We start from the raw sequence: 12,679 nt of genomic DNA on the forward strand, positions 1-12,679 counted from the left end.
TTTTTTTTTTTAAAGATTGATTGATTGATTTAAGACACAGGCAGAGACATAGGCAGAGGGAGAAGCACACTCTGTGGGGGCCCAATGGGGACTGCCTCCCAGAACCCCCAGGATCATGCCCTGAGCCTAAGACAGACATTCAACCACTGAACTACCCAGGCGTCCCTGCCCTGCCTTGTTCTACAGCCAACTTGACCATAAGGATAATTCATTCCACTACTCCATTTAGAAACATTCTGGGATTTTGAGGCAAAAAATTACCAGGTAATCTGGACTTCTCAAAGATTTCCATATCATCACATTGAAAAGCTAGTGCTTATAATGAGCCATTTTACTCACAGAAAATCTTGATTAAGCTCAGTCTGTGTGCAGTAGCAGCACTAGTAACAATCAGTTTTTACTTATTATGTGCTTGAAACTGTACAAGGGACTTATTTCACGGGACCCTTTGCAGAATTATTATTATCTGCATTCAACTGGATGGAGAAATTGAAGTTTCAAAAGGAGTAGTAACTTTTTCAGGTCACATGGCTAGTAAGTAGGGGTGCCTGGGTTTGAATTAAGAACGCGCTCTACCTTCTGAGACCATTTCCTTTTCCCTGCTTCATTATGTTTCATATACTGTTATGAGTAGGGGCCATGGGTAGGAGGAGAAGGAGAATATGGCCCCTTTCTTTGGACAGCATATGATCTAGTTGGGGAGATAAATATGTTATCTGTAAAACAATCAGACATAAATTTAGTTAGTTGAATATCAAATTCTGTACCACAGGACCACATGTGTTTTTACTTCATGATGTGATCTTTGTTCTAGAGGCCCTGCATTTAAAGTAACCAAAAATAATTTCCAAAGAGAGGGGTATAACTCTTATTTTAATTCTTCTATAGGATATTTTTTTCTCAGGCTTCCATAAACTATTCTAAGTCACATTTATGCTATTCTGGCTTAATCCTAAACTCAACCCCCTTTTCTTTCTCTGACCCCATGGATTTAGATCATGTGCTGGATCAATCGGGTTAAACAGAATAATTGGCACATCAGTTCCCTGCACCTCTCCCATCCCAGACCCCTGAAGCAATGGAAAAATGAAGTGAGGGCATCTTGGTCCTTGTAATGACTTAGCACTGCTTGATTAATTAGACTTTTAACTCCTAAGATCCATTCTCCCTGTGGACAACCTCCTTAACTCCAACTATCTCTTGCTATATGAACCTGTTCTTTTCTTTTATCCGTCTGTCAATCTACCTTTTTTCTGATCAAGAAATCCTCTCTGGGTATTATATCTGTGTGTCCACACACAGAATCTCATCTTTATTTATAATTTCCATGTAATTCTTACTTATGCTCCAGGATCCATTATTTCCTTAAGCTTCTACCACTCCTGGTTGCCCTCCTCTGATTCCAAAAGATCCTAATAGACTATTTTCTTTGCTTTCATGATCATTGATTATGTTACAAATTTGGGTTAGAGAACCTTACCTAGGGCCTCACCACAGATTGCTCATTCATTTGTCAGTCCCTTCCTATCACATTTCTCAGAGTTGTTTTTCCAAAGGATCTTATTTTCTCATCTACAAGTCCATGCTTATCTTTAAGATAGAGCTCAAATAATATGAAGATTTTCCTCATTTTTTTGTTTCCTTATGGGCAGAGTTGTCTGTTTCATCTTCTTTGAAGGTGGCACTATTTGTTTAAGGCATGAACAGAAATTGAAGATATCATAGGATCCTATGATAATCTATATGGCTTTATAACATTATTAATTGCATTCAGATTGACACTGTGAAGATATTCTTTTTCTGCCAAAGCCCTGGTAATTAAGTGACTCAAGAGCCTTCTCTACAAATCTCATTTGCTTATAGTATATTCAGATGGCAAAATCCCCTGATATTAATATAGATTTCAATTACATTAAAATAAACCACACATACAAAATGTCTTGTTAGATAGTCCAACCTTACTGTAAGGCACTCTTGTGGTTCCCTTTGATTTAATATGATTATCACCTTCAATAATGAGATGATAGATCTTTAAGTGGTACGTTGGTTGGTTTTTATGGCTGTGTCATATGTATATTTAACAAAATAAATTTTTGTCATTGTATTGAATTACTATGTAAGAGGAGAAACATAAGATATGTGTGAAGTATAAAATTATGTAATGTATAGTATGTGCCTTTTAGGAGCTTTCTTACTGAAAGTGGACTCAGGAAAATGCTTTCATCTGAATAAGCATGTTTATGAAAGACTTACTGACATTTCAGGTGCAAACAAATAACTGAACCCTTGAAAAGCATTTCCATTATTTTTAATTTTTAAATTATGGATAAATGAGGTCATAGTACTTTCAATCAAAGAATGACAACGGCATACTTTCTATATTACTAATGGATTTCTACTTCTAATGGAGGTACTTTGACGAATTTTTTTTTAATTTTAATCTGCAGAAACTAAGTCTGCTTCACTGCTATACTTGTAATACTGTATCAGTCAGGATCCCATCAAGAGACAGAAACTACACAATAATTTGAACAGAGAAATTTTAATATAGATGATGATTAAAATTCTATCTATCTACCTATCATCTACCTACTTATAACTAAGAGAAAATAAAAGGATTCTACAGAATGCTGTGGGTTTGAGGAGTGGAAAGAGAGGAATTTTCTCCAAGGCTGGGGTACAGACTGTTGAGAAGATATGTCTGCAGCTCACTAGAGAGCGAAGTTCCCTGGCTTGCTGAGTTATCGGGACCAGAAATGATCCAAAGTCCATGGGCCTTGGCTGTGTTGCTGTGAAGCCATCTGGGGCTCCCATGGAGGTCACTTGGAAACTGGCTGTGGGGATGCTTCTGAACTCTTGGGGGTAAGCTGCATGTGTGCTCTGCTCCTCAGCTCAACAGTACAGGGGCAGTAAGAAGCAAAACTCACTAGGAGTAGGAAAGGAAACACTTTATTCCAGTGTCCTTCTACTGGAAGTTTAACATCATGCCAGCTGGCAAGGCGGAACCACTCAAGTATCAAAAGAAGATAATGAAGGGTAGAGTTGGAGCTGAGAGGCAATAGGTTGAAAACTGGCCGATTTATGCACAAAGCTGAACTTGAGTCCATAGAGGAAAAAAAATGTCAGTGATTTTTAAAGAGCTCTATTTTAAAATACAGAGAAGCAGAGTGAAAATATTCCCTACCTTTTAGACTGTGATTCACTTCAGTCTTTAATATAATTACCTGGATACATGAACCAGCTTTTAGTTTCCAGGGGGGATGGGGGATGAGAAGAACAGCAGATGACTATAGCACAGCAATGATAACAGGATTTCATGAACACAGAGTATTTTTCAAGAACAGTTTATGTCCAGCCGGCAATGTGGTCTGGTCTGCAAGTGGTTCATCTGTTTGGAATAATAGGAGGTACCATTAGATACGCTCCAGACAGTAGTGAATATCTAGTTGCCACTCAAACATTGTTGGACATTTATTCCGCTTGAGATCCTAAAACATGCCCACCATGCAGTAGATGCTTAATAAATATTGGTTGAATTAATGAGTGAGTGGGTGCTCGCTATATGCCAGGTATTGTGCCATGTGCTAGAAACATGTCAGTGCTCAAGATACAGTCTCTAGTTAAGGAGGGGTGCAGTCTATTCTGAAGGCAATAAAATTTAGGATGGTTAGAGTCTCTACTGAGTGGGAAGAGACAGTTGAAGTTCTGACGGGAGAAAAGAGTTTCGGAGTCTTAAAATAAGTTTGTGTGTATCTAATTGTTTGCAGAGATCAGTCTAATAAAAGGGATTGGTTTTTTTTTTTTTAACTTCCTCTCTTTTCTCATTCTCTTCTTCCTCATATCTCTTCTTTTGCCCAATTCTCCACCCCACATATTAAAGAAGAAATCCAATGGGTATTTCTAAAAAATAAAAAAACATATTAAAATACCAGTTTACACATTAAAGTTTAATTTAGCATGTAACAGTGAAGGGCATTACTGTTTAAAGTCACTCTATACTTTTGTTAATAATTTCCTTTTGTTTTCCCTCTTATGTGTACTTCGTCCTTCTATTGTCAATAATGCTGCCTTGACCTTGTTTGGATTTATTAAGTATTAAAAATGTTGTAACAAACTAGGGGTGGTGGAAGGGGAGGTGGGCGGGGGGTGGGGGTGATTGGGTGACGGGCACTGAGGTGGGCACTTGATGGGATGAGCACTGGGTGTTATTCTATATGTTGGCAAATTGAACACCAATAAAAAATAAATTTATAAAGAAAATGTTGTTACTGTGTAGTCTCACTAAGAGTCTCAGTCTTATAGACTAGGCCAAGCATTTCTCATGATTATTTGATTTTCTCTTAATTCCATGAACTATTTGGATGTGTATTCATTATGTGTATATTGATATAAAATTTTTTTTATTGTATATGTCCAAAGTTTCATATGTATGTCTATATGTTGATACATCAGTACACATTTACACACGCACACGTGTTGAAGACTATGGTATAGATGAATAAGCCATCAAAATATAACACATTTATTTCCTTCTTATCACAATCTCAAATAATTTTGTCTTAAATATACAGCTCCAATTTAGTCATTTCTAGAAATACAATCTTATGTTAAAAATGGCAAAAATAATTAGTTGGGTTATTTTTTCAAGTCCACTCTCACTTTTATCATCTTACTTTATCAGTTATTAAACTGCCGTCCAGCCCACTATTCCCATTTTTGCAAATGGGGAAATGCAAAGTGGCTTGTCACACACTTGGTGACAGTGATCTTTTTCTCTTCTGCCAAAGTTACTCTGCCATTGATTCTCCCAGACCAATGGCTAGGCCATTTCAAAATTGAATTTCAAAATGGAGTTAACTGATAAATATTTAATGCATTTTCAATGTACATATTTGTATTAATCTTTTATTTATATGTTTTGGAGATAAAATATTGGAATCCGTCTCATAGATGGGGTATAAAATGGGAGCCTATATGTTTTTATATGTACATGTTGGGCATATAATGGGGTATTTTTCCTCTTTTTAGTGAGGCCTTTTTGTAGGGAGTGTCTTTCAGAAGTCTGACTTAAATGGATCCAGTTCATGCCTGAATAACCCCATTACTATTTTCCCACACTCAACAGCACTGTCATGGGCATTCAGATGAATCCTCAAATAAGTGTGACAAGCCAAGTGAGCCATCAACCCAGAGCTCTGCTTGTGTCCCATTGGGCAGAGTTCAATAGCTGTTTATTATTAACTCTTATTGCTCATTTTAAAGGTGAAACTTTATAGGAACACACAAAATCCAAATAAATTTGATTTCAAAGATGCACAATAGTGTCTGGATAAATTACTCAGTGTTTATTGATGTGGCAAAAAGAGAAATAAAGAAAAAAAAATCAGCAAATACAGGCTTAGCTACTTGGAGTTGGAGGTAGGGAATAAAGCCATGCCCTGTAACATTTGCTTCATTGCTTTTATGTTTAAGCATTTTATGCAGTGTCTGCTTTTTGCTGGTTGCCAAAGTAAGTTTATAATTTTATGTCAGATGCTTGAATTATTCAATTAAAAAAATGTTAGCCTGAATAAGCCAGCCAAGACTGTAGAAAATAGCAAGCCATATAAAATAGATTATATTTTTACTGGAACATGAACAAAAGCATAAATGTAATTCTGGAGGCGTTTGCCTGGGGATTAGCCACAGCTGGAAGATTTCTGGTGAAACTCTTTATTTTCCTTTTGCACACCATAGCAAAGAGCATCGGCTCCTGTTTGTGATTAGTTTACAAGTTATGACAATGCCTTAGGGTTTATTTTTCTTCAGGTACAGAGCTTCCCTTGGCCATCCTCTCCGGTTCTCCTTGTTGAATAGCAAGTTAGTTTTCCCTATTGTAACAACTTCTAAATGAGAGGTTGTTATGAGCATCAATTACCTGGTAAGCCTTTTTTTTATATATACTTATTCAGTCTCCACTCAGACATTTTTGCTTCTGAAGTCTTCAGTAGCTCTTAAGAATCTTCATTTTAATGCAAAGCACTCCAGGTGATTCTAATGTAAGTGGCTGAGCATTAACTAAAATGATAATCATAAATCAGACCATACTAGAGGCCAGGGCCTTCCTCAGCAAGAACAAATTCAGATTGCTCAACCCTGCATGTCTACTTTTGGTCTCTTCCAAGAAAAAGTCAGACTGGAGTTGTCCCTTGGACATGACTGTTTTATCTGGATAACTTCCCTAGCCTGGGGTTCTATGTCAGGCCCTGTAATGAATAGTTGGTGAAATCCTGGAAGGGAGATATTCTTGGTGAAAAAAAAAAAAATCAGTCTCTGGCAAGCAGAAACAGGGAATCTTCTAACAATGGTCAGAGACATGGAAGAGACCCTAGGGGTGATAATCAATGGTTAATTTTGCCCACAGGAGGCAAATATGAAATAAAAACATAAACAAATAGCTAAATATCACAAGTAGTGGGTTCTGTCGGTTAGGGCAGAAGTATGTGATAGCCCTGAAAAGTTACTGAACACTTTCTCTAAGTTTTACTGATGGCCTTAAACATTACAGTTTTGGCTTAAATGTCCCCTGGGTTTGCTTTGACTCAGTTGAGCAACCCTGGAGTTAAGTCTTTGATATTTGTGTTGTTGGCATATTACACCTAAAGAAAAAATACAAATATATTTACACAAAAGGTGAAACACCAAAATGTGAAGCGGTGTCTTGTATCTTGATAGAATTTTATAAATTCCTAATTATGAATATGATATTTCCCCCCTAATCCTTAACTCATCCTTATAATTTGCTGATTATTAATATTACCCTTAGGCTTTTTGGTGCATGTTATGTGTGTCTGATGTCTAGTCTGAGTTTCCAAGAAGTTAGACATTGGAGTTTTCATTAGCCACGTGAAGACACTTTAATAAGTTGAAAGATCATTTGTTTTCAAATAGAGTTGTGAGTACATCTTTTAAAATTCACTTGATTGGGATGCCTGGGTGGCTTAGTGGTTAGGCATGTGCTTCAGCTCAGGGTGTGGTCCTGGAGTCCCGGGATCAAGTCCCACATTGGGCTCCCTGCATAGAGCCTGCCTCTCCCTCTGCCTGTGTTTCTGCCTCTCTCTCTCTCTCTCTCTCTCTGTCTTTCATGAATAAATAAATAAAATTTAAAAAAATTACTCGGTTGTTAATATGTACATTTAAAGTTTACTTTTAAAAACTGAGACCTTTTTATGATTTTTTTTCAAGATGCTGACTTTCAACTTAATACTAGTATATTACTGTTCATAATATATATAATCCATAGTTTAGCTAAATTACCATGTTATAAAAATATACAATAAAATATTGTAAGAAACTTAGAAATGACTGATAACTAATAATTCTCTTAAGAAAACAGACTACAATAACATTATAGGTGCATTGGCTAAATCCTATCAATTTTTTTAATTGTCTTTGATTTTTTTCTCCTGGTCTTCTGTTATCCTTTCTGCAGGTCACTTCTTCAACCCCTTCATTTTCCTGGTTTGTAGTTTGTTTAGGTCTTGATCCTGCATATGAATCCTTCTATAAGTTGTACCAAAAGTATCATGGGAGACATTTTTCTTTTTTTTTTTTGGCTTGAGGGCTTTTGGCATTTTCATAGATAATTTATAAAGATCATCTGATGCCAGGTGTGTCCTCCTCAGAATCAGACCCAGTGAGGGCCTCGACTCTTCCAGTTCAGTCCTTGGTGTTCTGCAATGAGATTTCCTCAATACTGACTTACAGCTTCAGAAGTAAATCTTCCCATTCAGTGCAGTGAAGTGTAGAACATGCTCTAAACCAGCCAGATGGGTATTTGATACTATGGGGCCTCTGAAGAAATCAATAAGAAGATTTTTCAGCCTTATGTAGGCTACTGTTACATCAAAATCATCACCAGCAAATATTAACATGGGTTTTGTTCCCTCCGGACATTTACTATTCTTAATATCTTCTAGAGAGACAAACTTCTCGACACCTAATTCAATCATATCCAGCACATGGTAATCATACATATGACCTATTACTAGATTATTTGGCCTCTTCTTATGAGAGCCAAACACAAATAAAGAATGATCTGACTTCTTTGAAAAGAATTCCAATGATGTCTGATCCTCAGATGGTCTTGTAATGTTTTTCTTTTTATACAGAGCATTGTTTTTTCCAGTGCATACACAACTTTAAGTACTTGTGTCACCATTGAATTCACATTTCCCCTGTACATCAGCATAGCATTTTTAATATTTTCACTGAGTTTTGGTTCTCTCTTCTCAAGGAATCTCTTGCCTCTTTTTATTTTGGGCTTTACAATTTCATCCAAAATGTCCATGGCTACCACAATGCAAACCGGGGCCTTTTTATGATCTTTGAATAGATAATTACTACAAGTAAAATTCAGATATCAATAGGCTGCACATAAAGTGGTTTTGTTTTCAGTTTTGCAACAGGCACTATATGGATTAGTATATGTAAAGAAACGTGCCTCAGGATCCCTGGGTGGTGCAGCGGTTTGGCGCCTGCCTTTGGCCTAGGGCGCGATCCTGGAGACCCGGGATCGAATCCCACGTCGGGCTCCCGGTGCATGGAGCCTGCTTCTCCCTCTGCCTGTGTCTCTGCCTCTCTCTCTCTCTCTGTGACTATCATAAGTAAATAAAAATTAAAAAAAAAAAAAAGAAACATGTGCCTCAACTTTGATCCTCATCTGATTTTTAAGCATTCCTTTATTGACAGCTCTTAAATATTGGGAAGAAAAACCAGTTATCTGACTTTTGTTGTACCTACTGGTTAGGTTTGTTTTTATAGTCAAAACATTCCAAAAATATGGAGTGACATATGGATTAAATGTTAAAATAAGTACATGCTTTTATTTGTATTTTTGTTTTCAACATTGCAAATGTGTTATGGGAAAGAGAAGTAACACAAAACTAGAAAAAAATAGAATAACTACTTCAGAAGTCAAGGGAAGAAGTCAGAGGACCTGTTAGGAGGCTAAATTCCAACTACTCTTTCTTTGGTAGCAATAAAATCATGAAGTTTCCATAGCACACAACACTGAACATTTCTGTCTCCTGTGTCTGTGGGTTGGCTGGGTACCTCTGATTGCTCATGTACTCCTGACTCTGGCAGTTGAGTTTGGCCAGGGGACCTGCAGCATTCAAGCTGGACTCAGCTGAGCTCACTGAGCTCCACATATTTGTCATCCTCCCTTTAGGACGAGAATATGAGGTAAGTATATTCTCTTGGTAATATCAAAGTCCAAGAGTCATCCTGATTGGACAATTATCATGTGAGTCCCCTCCGTCATTTTTTTAAAATTCGGGTAGCCAAAGCAAGACCTATAACCATCCCCAACATCAAGGGGTAGGGAAGTGAATTAATTCTTCCTTCCTTCCTTCCTTCCTTCCTTCCTTCCTTCCTTCCTTCCTTCCTCCCTCCCTCCCTCCCTCCCTCCCTCCCTCCCTCCCTCCCTCCCTCCCTTCCTTCCTTCCTTCCTTCCTTCCTTCCTTCCTTCCTTCCTTCCTTCCTTCCTTCCCCTACAAAGTCACATGGTGGAAAAAGGCATAGCCAAAGACTAAAGAATTGAAACTAATGATGCATTTTATCACAAAGTATCTTGCAGTTTTCCAGACTAGGGGTTTGGGGTTCAGACCAGACATGTTGGTATGGTAGTAATAAGTATAAGATTCTGGATGTATTCTGAAGGTAGAACCAATGGGATTTATTAAGCCAAAGAGAGATGTTAAGGATGATTTCAAGGTTTCTAGTATAAGTAACCTGGAAGAGTAGAGTTGTCATTAACTGAGATATCAAAGGTTGTAGATGGAAGGTTTTAGAGTAAGTGGGAGATAACAAATTCAGTTTAGAACATGTCATATTTCAGATGTTAAAAGACAATAAATTGGAGATAATGGGCAGGTTTTCTTTGTTTCTTTCCTTTCTTTATTAAAATTTCCATTCTAATTTTATTTTATTTTTTAAAGTAAGCTCTAGGCCCAAATGGGGCTTGAACTCATAACCTTGATATCATGAATCACATGCTCCACTGATTGAGCCAACAGGCACTCCAGTACTCCAGTAGGTAGGTCATTTTATATGTGACTTTGTAAAACAAAAATAAAATAAAATTAAAAAAAAAAAGAAAGAAAGAAAGAAAAGAAATCTGAACTACAGATATCAATTTGGAAATTGCTGCCATATTCATGGTGTTTAAAGCCCTGAGTTTGGATGAGATCACTAACTCATACAGTGTAGTTAGAAAAAGGGGGAGGCTCAAGGACATTTTAACCTTAAGAGATTGGGACACATGGGAGAAATCAGCCAAGGAGACTAAAAAGAAGTGACCCATGAGATAGCAAAAAATCAGACAAGTGTAGTATGCCATGTACATAAAGCATATCAAGGAAAAGAGATTGTCTTCTGACACAAATATGGCTTCTAGGTCCAGAAAGACCTAGAACACTTACCTTTGAGATTTCACAACATGACAATATTGAAGGTTAACTGGTGCCTATATGCAAGGCTGTTTTGAATGATTGAAGCCCACTAAGAAATTATATTATATTTACAGGGCTTCCTAAATGTGAATGCTGCATTCTTTAATAAACTCTGAAGAATTCTAAGCTCTTATCTTTTAAAATATTGACTTTCCCTTTTCCCTGAATTATCTTTATTTGTGGCTTCTGGATTGTCCTTTAGAGATTTCATGGACCGTGTCACTTTGTTCTCCACATGTCTTCATTACTCTGTCATATTTTTAAACTGTTTATCTTTTTGTTTCCCTTGTAGGTAACTTCTTTGGCTCATCTTCTAGTTTGTAACCTCCTCAATTTTAGCCAATGTGCTAATCCATTGAATTTTTAACTTCAGTGGGCATTTTTTTCCCCCTGAGATCTGCCTGTTTCTGTGTTCTTATTCTTCTGATACCTTTTCTTTATACTCATTTTAAATGTGGATTTTATGATACTCTATCACCTGATCTTAGGAGTCAACTTCTGTTATTCTTTACATTGACTCAGCTCATACTGACTTGTTTTCCTGTGTGATTGCTAATTTTAGATAGGGATCTCATGTTTGGTATGACCTAATCTTGATAATACTTTGCAGCCAAATCTGGGAAGTGTCATGTGTAACTTGGCCAGTCCCCCCAGGATCATAGAAGACCCTTCTCATGCCATGCCAAAATTCTCTCAGGCCTTACCATTTCTGTGTATGCAGGACCAACTTTTATCAGCCAACATATATATCTCTTTGTACAAGAATTTTCTGTGACCATCTACTCTTACCGTGAGCACAGCAATTCAGAAATGAGTAAGAATGAACACTCCCTACCTCAAAAAATTCCTCTCAGGAATTAGTATATAAGCACTATAGCTCTGTGCCTATTGGGTGGAATGGTTTTCAGATGTTCTAGATTAGCGCCCAGATTTCCCCAGTGGGAATAAGATCCACTTACTCAAGTGAGGGGAAACTCACTTGAGAATGCACTGAATTGGGTGGCTTTTCTGCTTTTCCTGCTTTTCTTCCTTTTACTTACTCCCTCCTTTATTCATTCAAATACTTATCTTAGAGTCTATTCCCCAGGCACTCAAACTGTAACAGTGGTACCATAAGCGGAGAAGTACGTCTTTTTTTCAAAGAAGCTAATTTTCAGAACTACTTTTTAACATTAAGTACCAGCTTTGGGTTCTCTGGCATGTGTGGATGGTGTGGAATTCAATCTTGACCTAAAACAGAGTAATACTCTGAGTCAGTCTCCAGGGAAGTCAGTTTCTCCTACCTAGTAACTGGACAGAGACCAAGAAAATATCCTGATATCAACTTATACCAGTGGCAAGATTTATTTCTGGTCTGTATTTATAACCCTTGGCTTGAACCAAGATGACCACTCATGCACCGCACCTTGTTCTGGGCCCAAGGTGCACTCCTGGCCTTATCACATATTTCCAGAACTGGGTATATGGATGCATCAGATATCTCTATTTCTCTTTTCATCATTTGGCTCTGCCTAGTATTGGTTCCCGTGAACATTATTTGTGTGTTGATCACCTCAGTCACACACACCCTGCAGTCTGCTAAGAGGATAACTTTGAACCATGAATCACATCTGCTGTGCCTGGTGTGGGAACTTCACGCTCTGACCAAAGTTGGCTTGCTGGCACAAAATGTGCCATCTCTCTCTGTTATATCTGTTTTAGACAGGTAACTGGAGTGAGTTGGTTTCTGTATCTTGAAAGATTTTCCATCTCTGTGTGTCATTTCTGTAACAAGAGCAGGGAAATGTATTTTCAAAGGCGAGCAAATCACCCATGGCTTATGTGGTAGTTATGATTAGAAGAATCAAAGTTCTCAAGCTTAATGTGCCTTGGGAAATATGCTAAAAACAGCAGTGTGCAAGTAGGGAAAGATCAGCCTGTGATCAGATAAAAGTGTCTACAATGAAGAATTTCTGTGTGATTAGAGCTGTAAACTTGGTTATCACTTTGGAAATTTTTTGTACACCTTCTTTCTGAATGCTAGAATTACGTATGTGTTTTGGCTTAGCTTGATCAATTCCCCTTGTGTTAAAGTCTAGTGCCTTCTGTTGTAGCGTAGCTTTAACCATTAGAAAGGTCTTCTTTTATTGATTCAAAGTCCCATTTCTTCTACTTCCTTACTGGTCCTTGTTCTATCTTTGAGAACT

The 12,679-nt window shown here is 37.5% G+C and overlaps 1 pseudogene; it reads right to left on the minus strand.

Moving 5' to 3' along the window:
• Positions 1 to 7,421: 7,421 nt before the first annotated feature.
• On the minus strand, positions 7,422 to 8,329 carry LOC129514088 (ribosome production factor 2 homolog; annotated as a pseudogene).
• Between the last annotated feature and the right edge of the window lie 4,350 nt (positions 8,330 to 12,679).

Source organism: Nyctereutes procyonoides, unplaced genomic scaffold (assembly GCF_905146905.1).
Source record: "Nyctereutes procyonoides isolate TBG_1078 unplaced genomic scaffold, NYPRO_anot_genome, whole genome shotgun sequence".
NCBI lineage: Eukaryota > Metazoa > Chordata > Mammalia > Carnivora > Canidae > Nyctereutes > Nyctereutes procyonoides.